Raw genomic sequence first — 21,201 nt, 5'->3', positions numbered from 1 at the left:
CAACCAGTTACACCAGGCCGTCAGCTCAGTGCTGACACAGCCTTTTGTTTGGCATTAATTCAATCCCTTATCCCTGTTTAGTAATTTACCTACAAATGGGTTCAGTGCCCTGGGCTAGGAAGGTGAAAAGTCAGCCAGGGTGCCCACTCCTGATTGCTATCCAATGACCCCCAACCCCCCTAATGTAATGTGTGTGTTTCATTGGCTGAGGATGGGATTGGGCTGAGCTGTGAGGCCCCATTTACTGATATGTTGCAATCCTCACTGTCCAGACCGTTGTTTTGGAAGAAATGCCATTTAGGTGAGAGATACAGATTGGCTGCCCAGGACTTATATCTCTAACCCAAATCCAGGAGGAGAAATATGTGCTTCAACCTGACTTAGGGATACAGTACTCCGAGTCAGAAGGTTTTGGATTCACACATCGGGACTTAGAATCACATAGCCCAAGATGACACTTCAATGCGGTACTGGGGGGTGTACAAAGTGCCATCCTTCGGATGAAGATGTTAAACTGAGGTCCTATTTGCCTGTTGAGGTGGATGGTAAAGATCCCACGGCATTATTTGAAAAGAGAAGGGAGTTTCTCCTGGTGTTCTGGCCAACAAATCCCCTAAATAAAGTTGGTCACTCATTCCATGGCTGTTTGTGGGACATTGCTGTGCCCAATGGCTGTGCCCAATGGCTGCTGCTGTTTTGCCCCCAAAATGCAGTCAATCCACTTACAGAATACAAAGCGCTTTGAGACGTCTTGATGGGATGATATGGTGCCAAATCAAATGCAAGGATTTTGATATTATTTCTGAAAATTAAATGTTTATGAAACACAGTAGAATGTGACTTACATTTCTATAGTGCCTTTCGTGTTGGGAAGATGTCTTGACAATACTGAACTGGGGGTGGGGAAGAGAGGAAGTGATGTTTAAAGTGGATTCAGTCAGTCCAAATTTGAGATTAAACATGTTCTTTCTGGAGGGAGTGAATGGCACTATTCTGATGTGATATGTTGATTATTCTGAACTGACTTCTCACTCTTTCCTTAGAGTAGAATCAGCCTGCCTTTCAGCCTGTTCCAGGAAACACCAATTTAATGACCCACTCACTACCCCTCTAAACCCACCACCACACAGAACAGTACCCTTGCTCCTCTGAACAACCAGCTTCTTTCACTGGTTAATACATCTGCGGCTCATTATACGCTTGTGATTAGGTTAAAGTCGCCTCTAATCAACACCTTGACAAAACTCATTGATATTACATGGCCCTAAGTGTGATGAGTTCAGAACTGGAAATCTGCCAATAACCTACGGAGGAGTCTCTGGATGTGAGATTAAAAATAGAAGTAATTTAATAGAGAAATAATAAGATTGCAGAAGGAAAACAGAAACTGATTAATACCTAATCTTGTTTATATAAATTTATAGCAAGAAGTACATATGAGAAAATTGCCGCCTATAAAAATCAAACCAGGTTGCTCATATTGTAATTAACTTACTGCCAACATTTGTAGGCAGATATTTCATAGAAAAACATGTTTATGATCTTTCCTCTTTGCCTTCCAAAGTCTTGGCTTTTTCGAATGACATGTGATCATCACTATACATGGATCAGAAGTGGGAATTCTGTCTGATTTCTCTCTCACGAACCCTGGGCACTGAGACTCACTGACCGCATCCTGAGGATGGAATCTGCACATACTGGTCTATGCGGTTCAGCACTGCAGCAAGTGGTGCCTTTACCACCTGAGCCACCAAGGGAGGCAACCGTGGATTCTTAACCCCGACAATAGTGATTTCACAGCAGGTTACGCAGCCTGAACACTAAATATTTGGCGCTCTGAGAATCAGAAAGAGATCGACAAATAAACAAGGGAGTTCTAATGGCATTGTGGGTGAGAGATTAGATGGCAGACCGGAAATGTGAGACTGGAAATGTTTGTAAAATGTCATTAGGTATGAAATTTGTATCCTTTGTGCTGAGCTTCTGTTTCTTAATGCGTTCAGGGCTTGTCAGATAAATCACCAGCGTGTGTAGTACACGCTGACGTTGAAAGGAAGTTAATAAATGTTTAATAGTCAATGACTTAACCAGTACCAATTTAATTGTCGCAAAAAACAGCTGTTTGCACCAGATGTTGCGGTTCATTCCAAATTTAAAAAGGACATAAAGACTTTCATATGATTACTTGGCAAAGTTAAAAGCTCTTCCTTGTAAATCAAACTTTGTGATAATAATAATCCTTGCATTTGATATAGCGCTTTTCACGTCGGGAGGACGTCCCAAAGTGTTTAAAAAGAACACACTGTAAAGTGAATTGACTGTATTTTTTTTGTGGGCGAATGCGGCAGCCAATTGCGCACAGCAATGTCCCACAAACAGTCGTAGATTGAAAATGACCAATTTATTATTGTTTTTGGTTTTGGAGGGATTATTATTAGGCTCTGTGTGGAGTAAGGAAACTTGCCCGAGGAATTGAACTCAGGTCTCTCGCTTGCAAAGCGAGTGCTCTAACCACTGAGCTAGTGAGTGATGCTACTACCTGAGATGTTTACACCATCTACATAGTAAACACTTTCCTAGTGGATCCAGTCCAGTAACATTTATTATTCATGTATTTGTTGGTTACTGAAACACCGTGATGGAATTGGGTAACACACAGTCCTTTCTTCCTCTGCGATGTGGGCTTTAACCCAGGGTGAGCAGATAAATGTCTTGAGGCTTATCGTGGTAACGTTAGATATCAGAGGGCAGAGAGGCTGAGCAAGAGAAAGTAGTTTTCACAATATATGTCAACATTTTAAGTTGATTTGAACTACATGCAGTATTATCCAAGATCCTTTGAAATTTTTCTGAGGTTGTAAATTAGTTATTAATCGGTAATTCTGGATGTTGCGTCTCACATAACAAATGCAGGGAGTTGAAATTGAGTGTTAATGAACTGTGGGTGGTGAAAATCAGGCCATCTCTAAATAAACACAACACAAAATGCTGCAGATGCTGGAAATCTGAAACAAAAACAGAAGTCGCTGGGAACACTCAGCAGGTCAGCAGCAAATATGGAGAAAGGAAAGTGAGTCAATGTTTCGGGTCCACGACCCTTAGTCAGAACTGGGGCATGTTGGGAGGGAAACCTCCCAAGACGCCCCAGTTATGTGTGTCCCTCCCAACATTCCCCAGTTCTGATGAAGGGTCATGGACCCAAAATGTTGACTCACTCTCCTTTCTCCATAGATGCTGCCTGACCTGCTGAGTGTTCCTAGCGACCTTCTATTTTCATCTCTAAATAAATATTTGTGGAGAATCACTGTTCGAATGCGGGAACTGTCAGGCAGTGAGGCAATTAAGCAGTTTGGAGCAGGACTTATCAGCAAGTTATAGCCGCTTCCTGACTCTAATTATCTCCAGAATCTGGTAAACAAGTGGATCACTTCACTAGCTGTTACCGGTCAAGATTCTTGGAAAGTTAGGACAGTTTTCAAATGGTGCCATGGGATCTTTAATGTCCAAATGAACAGACAGAGGGGATCTTGGTTTAACATCTCATCTGAAGGACAATTGATGGATTTATTACTGCAAGAATTAAGAGACTGAATTAGCAGCGATTTGTTAAAATTAAAGGGGCTTCACAGCCTAAAAGTAGAAATACCAGGAATCTCGAAAAGGAATTTGAAGCGCTTTGCGACGTCTCGAAGACTTGATAAGGCACTATATCAAATGCAAGGATTATTATTTTTAGTGTCCATTTTTCTGACATTTGACACCATGCAATGCTACCTCTGGGGGAATCTTTCTAAATGTATCTTTCTGCAACTCTAATCAGACTTTGGAGCCTCAAAGCCAGTCTCTGAAATGAGAATGCACAGCCTTCCAGATCGAGTGAGTTACCCGCCAGCACTTAGCTGGGAGAGTTTCAGGAGGTGGCTGTTCCCTCAAGAAACACAGTTGGAAAGTTGGCACTCTGGAGTCTGACTTGTAGTGGTGTCGCTTTGTATTCTTATGTGTGAGAAAGAGCACACGTCAGGAAGGGTGCGACTGGGAGGAAATTTTCAGTTTGGCTTGGGCTGACCAAAAAAACTGACATTATTACAGTTTGCTTTCTCCATATGAGTGGAGTGTAAGTGAGGCAAGACTTTACCCTGACACCCTGGGACGCTGCACATCACTACACCTTTGTACAACTCATTAAAGCTTTTCCTTTGCTCTTTACACACGCTGAGTTCACCCTCACCCTGAGCCTTGAGAGATGTTGCTCTCCTCCATTATTTTAAATGAATTCTTTTGTGCTGAAAAAGTCATTTCACTCATCCAAAGCTCATACTTTCCTAGCAAGAACGAGGCATCAATTATTCAGCAGGTACAGTGCAGTAAAATGTTAATGTTAATTATACATTCTAGATGCTTTAGATTAAGATTACATTTTAATATCTGGACAGTGTTAGAGAATATTACCGTCTGATAAAGTCTGAGCAACAGATTTGTACCTTCAGACACATGGAATTAGACTGCATGTAACATGTGTGAAGTGACAATCATGACAATCCTGCAATCCAGAGCCTCATTGTAATGAATAATTCATGTACAAACTGACAGAGCACTTAATAATACCTTTCTGTTGATTTGACTGAGGGAGCTTTACTATCCTATGCAGTACCTGACCAGAGAGTACTGGATGGCACAGGGTAGAAGTTGGACTATATCTAACCAGTGATGTCCTGAGGTGTTGGTGCAAGAAGCTGCTCTGAGACAGCAGGCCCTGGGAGTGCATCACGAACAGTCCGAGAAGCTGAACACTGTTGCTCTGAACTAAAAGTGCAATTGAAAGCGGTGTCTCAGTTATGGTGTTATCCCATCGATTACAGTGATCGTACATGTAGCTCTCTATCTTAGCTTTAACAGCTTTACTCCAGGATGCTGATCATCGCAATACAGTATACACAGAGGCAGCTGATGGTATATTATAGGGAATTATGGTCCTATTAAAACAGTAGCCACTGTGTATACATTAAAGAGAAGAGTACAGTCAGTCTGGCTCCTTGGCAGGACCTGGAAGGGCAGACCAATCATTGGGAGCAGGAAGACAACCCACTCACCTCATGTTAACCCTGCAAGCTAAAGCCGAACGAGCATGGTGGTCCTAACCGGACAAGCAGCAGGAAAGCTTGCCAGGCAGTGACATCAATGGGAAGATATGCGGTTTTAGCTGGTTAAACTCCAGCAGGACCCCAATGCGCACACTGGGGTCCCTAAGCCTTGGCTCTTGCTGCGCCTAATACTTTCCAAAATTAGGTAAGTAGGATGTGTCCCTCCAGGGAGAGAAAGAGAGAGCGCATTCCATGCCAACAATCTAACTCTGCGATTTCCATGTGTAGGTGGAATGCATGGAAATCTCAGTTTGGTTTGGATGCTCTTAAGCAAGATGATGGGTTTCCTCGTGTGTCACCCGGCTGACCAAAAAAAAAGAGAAAGTCACTGATGACTGACCCAAAGGAGCCACTCGTAAGAGTCATTGCTCCTGGCTGCAGACTTGGGTCACTGCAGGTCCTCACTCAATAACTTGTTATTGGGGATTTTCTCTGTTAGTGATATTTATTTAGCTGCTATTGTATTGACCTGAAGAGATTAGTGGCCTGTGGCCAGTTTCCAATGCCTGGTTACAAGGTGAAATCTTACTCTGTAAGTGACTCAGTGAGTACATTGAGAGCTGTTTTTGAACTGCACTAAATGTTGGCAGCTGAGAAGCCCAGAGGCAGAGAAAGCAGCACAATTTATGGATTCCCTTAGGAGATGTTATCAGTTTCCAGAAATTGCTTGAGACCAAGAATCTCAAGCTCCCAGGAGCTCAGTCCAGCTCGTGCAAGATAAGTACTCACTCTGCCGCTGACGCTCATACTCACAGATAATATAATGACACACTCACTGCATGTTGCCAACATAAGCAGCTATAAATTTCAACCACTATCCTCCTGCTCTCTTGTACCCCTATCCCCGTCTTCAAAATCCTTCTAAAACACTCTTGTAAAGGGTGCCTTTTCGACCTTGCCTCTGGTTTGATAACACAGAGGTGGAGTGACATTGCTCCTGCTGCAGAGACATTGATGCTGTGGCCATTAGGGTTATTATGGAGTCCTGTAGCTCAGTGGTTAGAGCACTCGCTTTGCAAGTGAGAGACCTGAGTTCAGTTCCAGGAAGGGAAAAACCTTGGGCAAGTTTCCTTACTCCACACAGAGCCTAATAATAATCCCTCAAAAAAAACAATAATAAATTGTCATTTTCAATCCACGACTGTTTGTGGGACACTGCTGTGCGCAATTGGCTGCCGCGTTCGCCCACAAATATACAGTCAATTCACTTTACAGTATATTCTGTGAAGCGCTTTGGGACGTCTAGAAGATGTGAAAAGCGCTATATCAAATGCAAGAATTATTATTATTATTATTATTATTATTAGCACGTTGGCTTGCACTTCCTGTCTATGGATAAGGAAGGCTTTTGCTTGTGGCAGGAGTGTTTGGCATTTTCCCAAGTGTCTTAGGGTTTTTCCAGTTGTTACTTCTGGCTGTTTGAAATGTTTTTGAAGTATTGGAGGATCCATTTCCATAGGAGATCAATAAATTATACATTTAAAAATAATAACATGCAATATATCTTAAAATGCATCAAATATCTTTGTTTGAATTATAATTTTATTATGCATGTCATCATCTTAATTGCATATGATGAATGCTGAATTATACTGAATTATACAGTAACTGATTTTATAGAAAGCTATTTCTATAAAATATTACTGTTCACAATAAACCTATTTAAATATACACAAAAGCAAACAGTTTCAGTAAGAGTAAAGGTTGCTTGGATAAGGGGCTCCTTATTGTTGTTCTCCTGGAGGAACTGCACCTCAGTTTTGACTGTCAATTGCATCTCCAGCCCCTGTTCTGAGTGAAAGGAACACATTTGCTATGTGACTGTTAGTTGAATGTTGTAGATGATGATGACGCAATCTTTCTTCCTTTCTTTTACCATAAAGCAGTCTTCAAAATCTGGGCTCCTCAGGGCTGAGCTTATCGAGGTGCCTGACCTTATTATGAGCCTCACAGATTTAAAGACACTTTTTCTGCCCATCTTGTGAAGTCAGTCCATCAATTAAAACTGCACCAATTTTTTTTGCTGCTTACAGTAAGATTTAACAACATCTCCCAATGTAATTTTCCAAGCTTTCTGTCATCTGCAAAGGTCAACCCACACTATACTGCAATTAGGTCCGCTTTTATGACATTTCCATTTCATTTAATGTGGAATCATTTGCAAAGCTATTACAGGTCTCAAAGTGATTGGGGTCACTAGCAGCAACTCCAGTGCAAGGCTGATCTGGACTCTGACAGCTGCCAATTAAAGAATGATATTAGGTCTCCCTCTCTAGATGTGAGCAAACAGACTGCCCATGCACATCAGATTAGCAATCATAGGGTAAAGCAATTCTCTTTTAACTTTCAATATAATGGAACATTTGAAAAATTGTAGGTATTCACTCTCCACAGATAACGAGTCTTGGGTTGAATTGGGTTTTGGTGTGTTCAAGCTCGTGTTCAGGGATGAGTGGGTACATGGTTATAATGCTTCTGGACACTGAGTACTATCCCATAGTTGACCCCATGGTAACCTCCTCTGGCTGGATATTAAAACTGTTCATCAGTTTGGCTGAAATGGTAGCATTTCTTGGCTCTGGGTCAGTAAGTTATGGGTTCAAGCCCCATTTTTCTATGTTACAGGCACTAAGGAATAAAACAAATCATTTTATTTGTTATAGCATCTTTAATGGCTCAAAGCTTTTCACAGGTAAATGTAATGACTATATTTGTAGGCAAATGCAAGGTTATTATTGCAGCATATCCAATGCGAGTTTTATTATCTTCCTCCCTGAAACATCCTGATACACAGCACCTAACCTGACCTCAGTGAATCAATGTTGTGGTCACGGCTTTAGTCCAGCAGATGAACCTGCAACTTTGTAGGCAAACCTATACCTATTCAGGTGGAGGGATCTCAAATTATTGCCCGCATCCCCCGCGCACCTACAGCTATATATAAAGCCTCACAAACAATACACTCGCAGCATTCATATAGTTCTTTACACTATTCCATCCTTATTAAAAAGTCGTTCTTTAAGTCATGCTGGGCACTCTCGCTTGTTCATTCACTGTTGGTAAATTCAGACAAGTGTAGCATCTGGTCCTAGAACAGATGTGAAAGGCGCTATTATCTAAATGCAATTTGATGTGGTTGTAGAACCTTTTGGAAACAGCAATTTATACATTAAATTTCATACTCTTTGCCTCAGGTAATACTGACAGATCTGTGTACTTTCTGTGCCAATAGGCAGAAGCTGTAAAGAATCATCTGAAACTTTAATATTTCAATACACACGTGAGTAATAAAGAAAGGAGAGCACAGAGAAGACGAGGTGTGAGCAATGATCTGATCATTAAAAATCAGGAAAGTATTCCCCTGGCAAGTTCAAATGCCAAAACCAGAGAGTCTGCCTCAACTCTGGGAGCTCGTAAATGACAGTATGATTGAGGGACTATTATCATTTATTACAGCCTAGTCACCAAATCAGTCAGACTTTATTTGATCCTACTTCCAGGTCCCAGAGTTCACAACTTCAGTAATGGCTGGTACTCGAGGTGTCATCCTTGAAATCAGGGACTGAGCTGCTGCTAACATCTGGATAAGAACTTGTTCATCTCAGCTGTGGAAACAGTAGTTTCAGAGAAGCAATGTCAGTTCTTGCTGAGCCTACCTCCGATTGGCTTGTAGCTGTCAAACCGACAGGGTACAAGGAGAAGACATGCATTTATTTATTGTAAGCCAGAAAGGGAAATTCAAATGCAAATGCATTCCAACATACAGAGGCAGCTCAGTACTGAAAAAGTCTGTCTTCAGACCAGGATCATTTCTGTTTACATCCTGTGGCACACCAGAATGTGATGTGCACATCACCAGGACAGACTGCAAAATTACTAATTAAGTGTGAATATCATGACTCAAGAAGTGCCAATTCCCAATGTTCAGTGTTTATTACTTGTTGCAGGGGCAGCTGATGAGGGCACCAGAGGGGATGGCACAGTGTACATCCAGCTCTGTGCTGGCACTGCTGGAACTGCCTCTGAGTCCCTGGCTTGAGGGACGGGAAAACAGCAATTGTGGGTCCATCTTAAATGCTATCTGTGGCTCTGTTACAGATTCAAATTGGAAACACCATTCTCCTTCCTATTGATTAAAATATTATTTCAAAAGTAAGTTTAGCTTTAAAACTGGGTTCATCCTTTACTCAGATTTCCCATAAAAAGATGCTTTTCGCATACAGATTTCTAAGTTGCAGTTGGTCTGCTTTGCAGCTGACAACAACACCTCAGTGACTCTCTGGCCGAGGTGCAAAAGGGCAGTAGCGGTGATGCAGACTGGCCATCCATGTAAGCTTGGTGTGCTAACACTTACTTTACTCATACATAAATAAATCATTTTAAAAAAAGCTTTTATTGTAGCATTTTTAAAAAAATGCTTTATTGTAAAATCTATCTAAATTTATCTTCTGATTATTGACCTTCTGTTTACAAAAAATAGAGGAAGAGTTCTTACCGAGTTACCATCATTACTAATGAGGGAAAATTAAACACAGGATTTCTAAGAGAGATGCTTCACCAGACTGACTGCAGATATATTTGCAGTGACGGTGCCACACTGGGAACTATTCCAATTGAGGAATAAATACTTCTTTAAAATGACATGAATTTAAAACAGATGCGGTTTATTTAGCTGGACTGCGAGTTGTTTTGGGTGCTGTCCAGCTGGATGTGCAAGTGCAGTTAGATCCCTGCCTCAGGGTCAGGTGTTCCTCAGAACCAGAGGAGTACACTTTTCAGCCAATTTGCTGAATCACTGCTTTTATTTGTAATTTTTAATAATAATAATTATCTGTAATTTTTCATCAGTTTCCTTATACCAAACTTATCATGAAAACGGTATAATAGACCAACAATCCTCCGCTTCCCCCCTGCCAACAAGATGCTGACATTTACACACTGGAATTAGGAATTCACTGGGGAGTTAAACTTGAAGTTGTATCAAAGCAGCAAACAAGCTTTGCTTTGAGTGAGTTGCTAGACTGTATTTTTTGCCAACCATGACGGATTTCTACAAACTCCCCAGAACGATGAATCCATAACCTCTCACAATAGAGCTCCTCAGGAAGACGCCTATGGATGAAAGGAAGATCTGAGGATATTAAGTGGTATTGGGAAAGGGGAGAGTCTGAAACTGTCTCTGGAGCACACAGGGATCTCTGCAGTGGCCTGAGCATCTCACAAGAATATCCAGGAATTGTTTATTTGTGTGTGTGGGGAATTGCTGAGCTCAATTGGCTGCCATGTTTGCTACAAAAATAATCACTACACTTGCACAATAATCCCTGTAAAAGAGATTTTTGAGATGTTTTGGTGCTGTAAAAAATAAATTTATAGTTCTATTGAAAATTCTATAGCTGTCTATAGGCAGGTTTCATCACCTTTCTTTCATTAATATATTGGTTGTAATGCATTTCCTCTAATTGGCCACGCTTCCTCATTGTAAAATGACCTGTAAGTTAACACACCTGTTGCTGTCACAGGAACAAAGAACGACAAAAGTAAATCTTGTTCAATAATCTTGTTCAATTTCTAACAGGGCAACACGCACAACATGATTGCATTTATATAGCGCCCTTCACGTAGGATATCGTCTTGGAACAGCTTCACCTTTGAATTGGATTTAATTAGGTCCATGACAGAAGCTGAGCAAAAAATGTAGCTGGAGGCTGAGTCCCCAAATCACTATTTTAACAACAACAACAACCTGCATTTACACAGTGCCTTTCATGTGGGGCAACATCTCGGAGAGTTTAACAGTAGCGGAGCCCGATGCTGAGCCAGGAGGAGGTGACCGTAAGCGCAGTCTTCAGCCGTGATCTAAAGGAGGGAAGGCATGGGTAATATCTAGAAATAACCCACACAGTATGGTTCTTAGTGACACAAGAAAAAGCAAGAGTCAGACACCTTCAGAGATGGTGTTGAAGCTATTGGTTTTCTCTGTGTAGGTCATTTAAACAGAGGGATTTTAGGAGGTCGATACATTCAAACAGGGATGTTATTTATTTCCTAATTAGTGATGAATTATTCAAAGACTGATTATAAGGAAAGCACCAGGGACTCCGCCAATATGTGGAACAATAAGCAATTAGCAGCTTTCATCAATAGCAGTTGTCCTCCCATTAGTCACCAATAAGTGGATCAATAGCTTGCTCAGATCTGCTTTCTTCTCTGAACTGTGATTGGGTTCATAGTCCAATCCAGCATAACAGGAGTCTGAAAATACCACAGTGGCTGCTGTAGAAAACACGAACGAGCAATGAGTAACAGGACTATTTATTGGATAGAAAGAAAAACAGCTACCTTTGTATATTATAGAGACTAGTAGCACGGTGTATATTGAAAAAATAAATACTTGGTTTCTTTCTGCAGCCCTAGATTAATCCATTATTTAATATATTCCAGCTATGTTTTAGAGCTCCCAAAGCGAATTGTCATAAATCAAATAAGCATTGTACTCTCTCTGAATGTCCTCATATCCTAGGGAGCCTTCAGCTCTGCTCATCTACACACTTGAGCCTTTCCATCGACAGTGTTTTATCCTGGTGTTTAGCTGTGGTTCATTGGGGTTTTCCCTCCTGACTACTTACAGACTCCAACCAAGTTTGTTTGTGTAAAAGACAAGCTCTCGGACAGACTTCCTCCTCTGTCTGCTCCAGCCCAGTAGTGGACACGCCTGCTCTGCTCTTCAGGCTTTATTTTTTTAAACTAAATTATTCCAAGTTGGAGACAGCCACTAACCTGAAGATGCAATGATTTTAAAAGCTGCATTACAGCTCTCAGTAATCTGTATGTGCACTTAAACCGCTTTTATCTGACTATCTTTGCCAGCACTGGATACAAGAGTTTCCAAAAGTGGTTTCCGCTGTCACTCAGCTATTTGATAGAGGGCCATGAGGCCAAAGGAGTGAAAAGTAATGGGGAGAAATTATATATATATAATAAATATATAATGGGGAGAAATTGATCTAGATTTAATCTCTTTTTTGAGGGTTCAGAATTTGTCAGATAATGCAATCAATATTAATTTTGAAGTCTGGTTTCTGTAGTTCTTGCAAGTAGATTCTGAAAGCTATAAAATACTATACAACATAAACAGAGTCTAGATCCGGGAGTGGGAATATTTGCCCACGTATTTGCAACAGAACAGGATAAATTTCTTCACTCAGCGTGATACTTGTACCAGGGAGGTAATCAGGACAAAACCATTTGGTTTAGTGAGATGGATTTGGGGCTAAATGGCCTGTAATTGGGAGAAGGTGGCTCCTCACAGACACCTCCAGAATAGAACAAAATCAGATGGGTATTGGACTCTGCTCCTTTTCTCATGAATAACTTGACAGCAGAATTCCCTGGGGGTTAATTTTAAATGACCAGAGCATGGCAAATCCCAGTGCTGCCTCAGTCTGATGTTTGCAAATTGTTAACCATCGTTTAGAAGGATAGGATAGGAATTGTGAGTTTTGGAAAGTTACACAAGTCATTGGGAATTAATTTAATACATTTCCAATAAGTTTGCAAAGTATGCAATCATACTTTACAGCTGAAACAGGAAGAATAAAAAGATGCGTGAGGCTTAGGAGTGAATAATTTAACAACCTGCTTCCAGAGCGATAATTAATGTAAACCTTGATTCAGTTATACTCTGACTGTTAGAAGACTGGCACCTTAATTCCACATTTGGCAAAAATTGGCCACAGGTGAAAGAGTTAGGGACTGGCACATCATGCTTCTCATAATAAAGATTACAGCAATAATCAGAGAAATGCAAAGTACATTGATCAAATCTGCATGATAAACAGGTTAACATTTCAACAGAACTGTCTTATCTCAAGGAGTTTAGGTGGCTATTACCGTGGTTTACATTGGTTGAGAGATAACAGTAGTTAATGTGATAGCCTGCCCTAAAACATTCAGACTGAGGAAGGTTGGTATCTCTGCTTTGGGCTGCAGTAGAGCGTCTAGTATTTTTGACAAATGCCCAGTAACACCAGCTGATCTGCATTGATAGTCACCTTTTTTTCTAAACAAACAAGTGACAACGTATAAGGTGATCCCCCAGGGCTTCAGTCTGTGCAGTGGTCTGTGCTGTGTGTGCAGATCTGAAGAGCAGTCAATTCCCTAATTACCTCGTTCTCACTTCTCAGCAGAAGCCAGGCTCACTGCTGCCTCATTTATTTTTAATTAAGATGAACTTCATGAGGGTCTTTAATGACTAAATGGCTTTGGTTAGAGGACCTCTTAACAATCAGATTTATTTCTGGGATTCAGTGTAATTCCACAGCAATGCTCTTGGCTCAACAGACAGGGTGCTCTGCTTCCACCTTCAACTATTCCTGCGGGAGGAACAGTCCTAATCTGGCAGTGTAATGGTGCACCCCATCTTCTTTGTGTGGCAGATAAAACACTAAGGTACAGAAATCATTGAAGTGTATCGCATGCTTTGTGTTGTTGAAAAGACACATTCAATAAGGAGCAGCAAAGTACCGGGTTTAATCCTGAGTCAAATGATTTTATTCAGGGCCATGGTTAGGGTATAGAAAATGCACTGCTACCCCAGTTATGGGAACAATCTGCCAGGTTTCTGCTCCTGATTGTTATCTACAGCCTTCACCATCTTAAACCAACACTAGTGTTGCATTCCTGGCAGGGACTATGCCAGGAATGACAATATCTCATTAATATTCCTTTAAATAATTAGCCCTTTTTTAATAAACCATCACTGAGATATTACTATCTCTAATCTGACCAAAGCCAATGATTTTAATACATTGTCCTACATGGAGTTGTTCTGACAGAGAAATTGTGTATCAGACGCCCAATGGACATGCAATTAAATGAACAGGATGTGAGCAGAGTGCACCTCCGAGTGAACTGTGGGATATACAGGATGTGCTGAGTGACTCTTATTCTGAAGCAACATTTTCAGCCATTTAAAAAAAATAAAATGGGCTGGGCATGCCCCCCCCCACCACACACACAAACAGCCCCCTCCACCACACACACACACACACAGACACCCCCCACCACACACACACAGACACCCCCCACCACACAGACGCAGACACCCCCCCACCACACAGACACCCCCCACCACACACACACCGACATAGACAACCCCCCCACCACACACACAGACACCCCCCCCACCACACACACAGACACCCCCCACCACACACACACCGACATAGACAACCCCCCCCCACCACACACACAGACACCCCCACCCACCACAGACACCCCCCCCACCACACACACAGACACCCCCCACCACACACACGTAGACACCTGAACCCCCCCCCCCACACACAGAGAACCCCCTCACAACCTCCCACACACACAGACCACCCCCACATACACAGAAACTCCCCCCACATACACAGAACTCCCCCACATCCCCACATACACAGAAACCCCCACGCACACACACACACACACACACACACCATGATTCAGCTCATGTCCAGTCACGTTCTTCTTTGAAAAGCATTGGACTGGTGATGTCTTTTACCTGCAGATTGGTTCGATAACGGATTATAAATAGAGTTCATTATTATCTTTATTTATTCAATAAATGTAATAAAAGTATTATTATATTATTATTAAACAAGGCGAGATCAAATCAGCAGCTTAATCTCACAAATTATTATTTGTCACATACGTCAGCCACAAGTTTAGAAATCAAACAAATATAAACATGAGGTCACATCATTCTGAACCGCCTCCACAATATTCCTTATCCAAAGAGTTAACTGACTAACACATCCTACACCAGTGGAGCAATGGTGGGAGTTAGAGCCATGATTAGACTCTGACACACTTGCTCTCTCCCACAGGCTCTGCTTCTCTAGTGGCTTTAAACGGGAAATCAACCGTCAAAGAGGGCAGGATAGTGACTCAGCCACAGCTCAGGTAAAGGTGTCGTCAAGTTACAACCAAACACTTTGAGTTCTCTCCTTATTTGAGGCACGATTTTTTTTTCAAAAAGCATCTTTTTACCTTCTTCATGAACTTAACAATTGACGCTGTTTGTCTTGTGCCACATGATGAATAAGTCAGATTGTTCAAGTAGTAATAAGTCATACAGTTCACGTAAAACAGCCCATATGTGTAAAGGGAAAATACATGTCATTCCATTTACTGAAATAATAAGCAGACAATTAGCTTCAATCTCACATTACTGGGCATAAGCTTTTGAGACCTTTTAATTCCTCGTGTTCTGATATTGCTTTTCATACTATTTCAGAGGAAACTTTAATGAGATCATGACGTTTCTGACCGCAGTGCCACATTCAAGGGTTCCACTGGACTTGCTGGATTTACCTGAAAGATGGGTCAGGAACAGCACTTTTGTGACTGATACAATATTGTTCTGAATCTGTACAGGGAGCAACCTCCTTCTATATTCTGTTGTCACCGTGTGCTGTCAAAGATTACTGCAGCTGCACAACACTGGGGCATTTGATCAAAGAAGCAAAACATTTTGCTTTTAGTTCCAGAAACATGATGGACAGTACTCAGTAACATCTTTCACATTGCTCTTGATTAGCTCTTGATTAGGGGTGAAGTCTGTTCGTCTTTGGTGAGTGTTTGGTGAATCCTGGTTCAAAGAAACTGACCAGGGAGCATAAAATGTGACATTTATTCAGGATCGAGTGGGAAGCGGGGCAGGAGGCCATGTTGGAACTCCAGTAAACCAGATGCCTGTGAGCAGGTGCCTAACCTCCGCCGATTGCCCACAACAGTCACAGGATCAGGCAGGAGGCTTCTGCGGTGCAAGACAACATCTTATAGGACGAGTTATCACATCAATTTTACATTGTAATTACTTACAAGAATTTCTGGAATGTGATTAGTTACATTAAGCGGAGTGACAAATGACCCTTATTAACATTTTGCATGGGTAGCAGCTGGGATATTGACGTATGGCGACTTAAGTGATAGTGACAAGTAAACCACAGATGAATTATCAGGAGTTTACCGTACATTGTTTTATATTTTATAAATTTCCAGGCTCAATAACTGTGGAGGCAGAAAGTCTCAAACTGTCCTTAGATTTCACTACAGCCAGATGTCTCTGTGTAAGCAATCGTATATGACTACAGGGAATTTTAAAATAACCTGCGGACTGCTAAACTTCCAACTGAAATTAACATTGAAGGATCTATCCTTAAAAGGAGGTACAGTTTAGGCACAAACACCTCACGCCTCTTCTCTTTGTGTGATTTGATATCGTACTTTTCATATCAGGAGATGTTTCACAGGATAAACTGTAAAGACTGTACTTTGAGGATGAAAGTGGAAATCTGAGTTTCCCACAAACAGCCATGAGGGGAATGCTTAATTTTATTTGGAGAACTGTTGGCCAGGATACCAGGAGCAATCCCTTCTCTTTTCAAATAGTGCTGTGGGATCTCTAACATCCACCTAAACAGGCAGACGGGACATCGCAAACTGTGTGGTATTACCCACTGCTCCACATAGGACAGGGATCGTTTGTCATGCCATAGAACCTATGTTGTGTTTTATGCAGCCTGTCGACTGGGAAAGTATTGACGAAGATGTGAGAAAGGTGGCAATAAGGCAATCTCATGTGGTTACAAGGTGTCTTAGTACATGGTAATAGTACACCCGAAATTAGCCAGAACTACACGAGATGCCTTTTAAATGCTTCTAACAGAATTTTTCAAAAAATCAATGTCATTTTGCCACTGAGGGAGGGTGGGATGAGGTCTATAATTCTGTGTTGATAAAACACACTTAGCAGCACTCAGAAAATATGTTAATTGAAGAATTCTTTGTTAATTCAATTGTCTTTTTCCTTTGCAAACACTTCCCAATGCTGCACAAATACAGCATTTGTGCTCCCAGTAACTTTAAAACAAACCTTTGCAGAAAAACGTAAGGGGCGAATTGCTTCTCATCGCTGATGGTTATAGTGTTTTGCAAAAATAAGATTATGCCATGCCTAAAGAAAAAGCTTTGCAAAGAAATGCAGTTTTCCCTTGCAAGGCTTCAGAGGCATATTATATTAGAACCTGATTAGCACTCCAGTTCATTACAAATGCATTTAAGGACTATTTTGAACTCCAGTAAGGAACCTGATCAGCATATGATTAGTGTTGTCTATGGCAATCAGAGACTTGCTAGCAAACCACAAGTGAGATGCTACTCTTGACCCCTTCATTGCTGGAGGTAGACATACATGGCACAATGTGCATAGAGCTCTGATCTGGAACGAGGGAAGAACTGGTCATTTCATTTTAATTATAGATTTTTTTGTACTCCTGAGAATAGTGACATCTGGCGTCCCCCAGGGCTCTGTCCTCTTGTTCATGCCTTCATCACCTCCAGGCTCGACTATGCAAACTCCCTGCTTGTCGGCCTTCCTAACTCCTCCCTCCACAGCTGCAGATAATCCAGAACTCTGCAGTCCGTATCCTCTCCTGCACCAAACTCCGTGACCCCATCTCCCCCACTCTCGCCCGACTCCATTGGCTCTCTTTCCTTCAGAGGATCCAGTTCAACATCCTGGTCCTCACATACAAAGCTCCCCCATGGCCTCGCCCTACCCTACTTCTGCGACCTCCTAACCCCCTACCAACCTGCCCATTGCCTCTGCTCAGCCAGCTCTGGCCTGCTCCATGTCCCCCGACCCACCCGCCCCACCATTGGCGGGAGTGCCTTCAGCCACTCTGCCCCAACCTCTGGAATTCCATCCCCCAATCACTCCACCTCGCCCCCTCCTTAGCCTCCTTCAACTCCCACCTCAAGACCCCCATCATTGACCATGCCATCGGCCACCCCCCTTCCTCTCCCCTCCCTTACCACCCCAACCCCAGCTCGGGTCTGAAATGCTGTACTCTGTCCAGCACCTTGGGATGTCCTCCCGACGGGAAAGGTGCTATACTAATGTAATCTTGTTGTTGTTGAAACGAAAGACTTTCCACTTTGGCCCAAGGCCCTTGGACATTCTCAGACCAGATATAGCATAGAATTCATGCTCCGGTAAACCTGTATCTCCATCACCCTGATATGTGCTCAACCCCTATGGGACCAATGTAGTATTTTCATTGCCCATGAGAGTCCTCTGAGGACTCGCTGAGAGAGATTGCTCACTTAGTGTCAGTGATCGCTTGCTTACGGCTGTGTTGTATTTGCTTCAAATAATATCCAATTCATTGCTAATTTTTTATTCTGTGAAATGCTTTGAGAGATTTCTTTTACATGAAATGCATTATATAAAGTTGTTTTTGTGACTTGTGCTCATGAGCCTAATCAAACAAGTAGGATTCTTCCAGCTGTCACAGAAACAAGACTTTCTTTGTATCAATTAGGGCTGGTTTGAATGTTAGGTCCAGGAGGAGCCATGGTAATGTGTGAATCACTCAAGTGCTGCTTTTCACGATTCTATGTGTGAAGATTGTCCTCCCATTACAGCATCAAGCTCTTCTTTAAACGTGTTCAGCACCCTGGCCATCTTCCTGATAACTCATTCCAGGTGTTATTTACCCTCTGGGTAAAGAAATATTTCCTGGTTTCTGTCCTAAAATTAGCTTTTAGACTAAACCTGTGCCCTTTATTCTGCTGCTTTGACGCATCCAAAATTATTGTTCTGAGTTTACTTTCTCAATGCAATTAAAAATTTTACATACGCCTGTTAAATCCCTCCTGAAACGTCTCCTTTCAAGACTGAAGTACCCTAGACTGTCTAATCACTGCTGATACTCATTCCGCTAACACTAGGGATCATTCTCTTTGCTCTCATCTGGTCTCCTCTGAGGCTTGACCAGCCCCTCATGCTCCAGCAACCGGAACTGAACTAATATCTCGGTTCAGCCTGATTGGAGCAATGTACAGATTGAAAATGATTTCTAGGGAATCAACTTAATTAACTTGGCACTATGGCATCCTGTTTACCTTGTTTATTGCCTCCACACACTGTTTTGACATGGTGAGCAATGAGTCAAATAAGACCGTTCTATGTACCATCTATATAGTGCAAGTGCCTCTTATTTTTAATTATATGCATTATCTTGTATTTATCTGTATTAAATTTGATTTGCTAGTCATTAACCCCTGTGCATATCCTGTCAAGCTCTCTTTGTAAGACCTTTGTTGCCTTTTGGTATAGTAGAATAAATGTCACTAGATATCTTTGCATTGTTAATACCATTTCCCTCACTCCTGGGATTCCTATCCTGTGGATCACATTAGCTGAAGTCAGATAGTTGCTGTTGCACTTCAGCTTTCAGCAGCTTATCATTTAGAAATTTAATTTTCCTTTGAAGGATTTGCTATGTTTTCCTGCAAATTGTCTTACTCAGTTTATTCAAGATCATTATTTGCGACTTTATCTTGAAGAGACTTTAGTGCCAATAAATAAGATGCTACAGAGCTCAATTTGATTGTGTTGTTCTGTGTGTTAGAAGCTTTCAGCTGTTAGTTTCAGCCATTTCAGTTGCCTCTCAATGTAGGGAGGAGGTGGTCAATTCTCCCTCTGATAATTAGTGTATTATATTTACAGCTCTGGCCTCAACAGTAAGAAATGTTTTCTGAGTCCCACGTGAAGGCTGCTATATAAATGCAAATTGTTGTTGAAATCACAAAAGTGAGTCTCCTTTTTAAAGAGAGAAGAAAGGATAGTTTATGAGTATTTTCCATATTCCATTTTAATTTCTTCCCTAGTTCAAAAGAGGTAAACAGAGAGAGAGAGGACGTTGTTGTATCAGAATTCTAGATAAAAAATGATAGCTTGCTGGCATTTGTTAATTTCCCATGTGAATACAGATTAGATCTCAATCATCTAGGCTGTAAAAAGCAAGAATTGATTTCTTGATCTCCAAATACACACCCTGTGAACATTAGCTAATCACACAAATGTCCTGCCTACCATATGAAGGTTAGATATGCTCGCTTCAAAGCTCACTTCTTTCTGACTATCTGCTTTCACGGAACACGGTATCTGGCCGGGCTGTGATGAATGTGCAGTACCTATAACTCTCCCTATAATGGTATGATTTACTCAATCACCTCTCTGCAATTCCCTGCACAAAAAGGACTATTAGAACTCTAGATGGTGTAAAATTAGTGGGGTGAACTATTGCTGGGTTAGAGAGAGGCCATTAATTTTGTGACGCTGATAGACTGTTAGCTTAATAGGTCATAAGGTACCTGTAAATAACACCAGGGAGTCTCTATCCTCAAAAGCAATGAGACGTTTAAACCCACTGTAAGAGCTATTTAGCTGACAATAAAACAGAGTTTGGGAGACAGTGAGCTCTCATTTCTGATGGTGTGTATGAAACTGAACTTCACAAACTAGACAAATTATTCAGTTGTGTCTATGGTTTATTAAGTGTCCAGGAAAAAGTCTTGGTTATCAATCCTGGAGAGACTCCTGTTCAAAAACTGACCCCATGTCGGTTTCATTGAGGTTTTACTGGTTAAGAGTAATTTAGCTCACTGACCAATTAAGATAACAAGGTGTCAGAAGGAGAAATTATTTGTCATATTCTTACTGGGAACCTTTTCTTCTCTGAACATTTAACTCATTAAATGACCACTGTCAACTCAGGACAGTGTTACATTAACAGCTGGATTTATTATTATTAATAATAATAATATCCCAGCTTGGAGTGTGTGAAGTTCTCTCTTGAATACATTGAATACATTCAAGCTACAGATCCACACCTGATGTGTGAGTTTCGGCAAGTATTCAACCGTGGGGTTGAGCCGAGCCTCTCTGCTCCCTGGTCACTGTCCAGGGATTAGGAGAGGAAATCAGGGTGTTTTTTTTCCTACTTCGCTTGCTAACCGCTATCTTGATTTTATTAAAAACCAATGCCATTTCAAGCAATATTCAGCCACCTCCCACCAACCTTTGGTGAAGAAATCTAAAGGTACAATAATCAATCTAATTCTTGGATAGCTGCATATTTACACCAGCAAACCTCTGAACTACCTGGTGGACTGACTGTGGCGCCCAGTAACATTCTGTGACTTTCTGCTGCTGGGTGTC

The sequence above is a fragment of the Callorhinchus milii genome, unplaced genomic scaffold (genome assembly GCF_018977255.1).
Source record: "Callorhinchus milii isolate IMCB2004 unplaced genomic scaffold, IMCB_Cmil_1.0 Scaffold19, whole genome shotgun sequence".
Taxonomy (NCBI): Eukaryota; Metazoa; Chordata; class Chondrichthyes; order Chimaeriformes; family Callorhinchidae; genus Callorhinchus; species Callorhinchus milii.
This window is presented reverse-complemented; position numbering follows the sequence as displayed.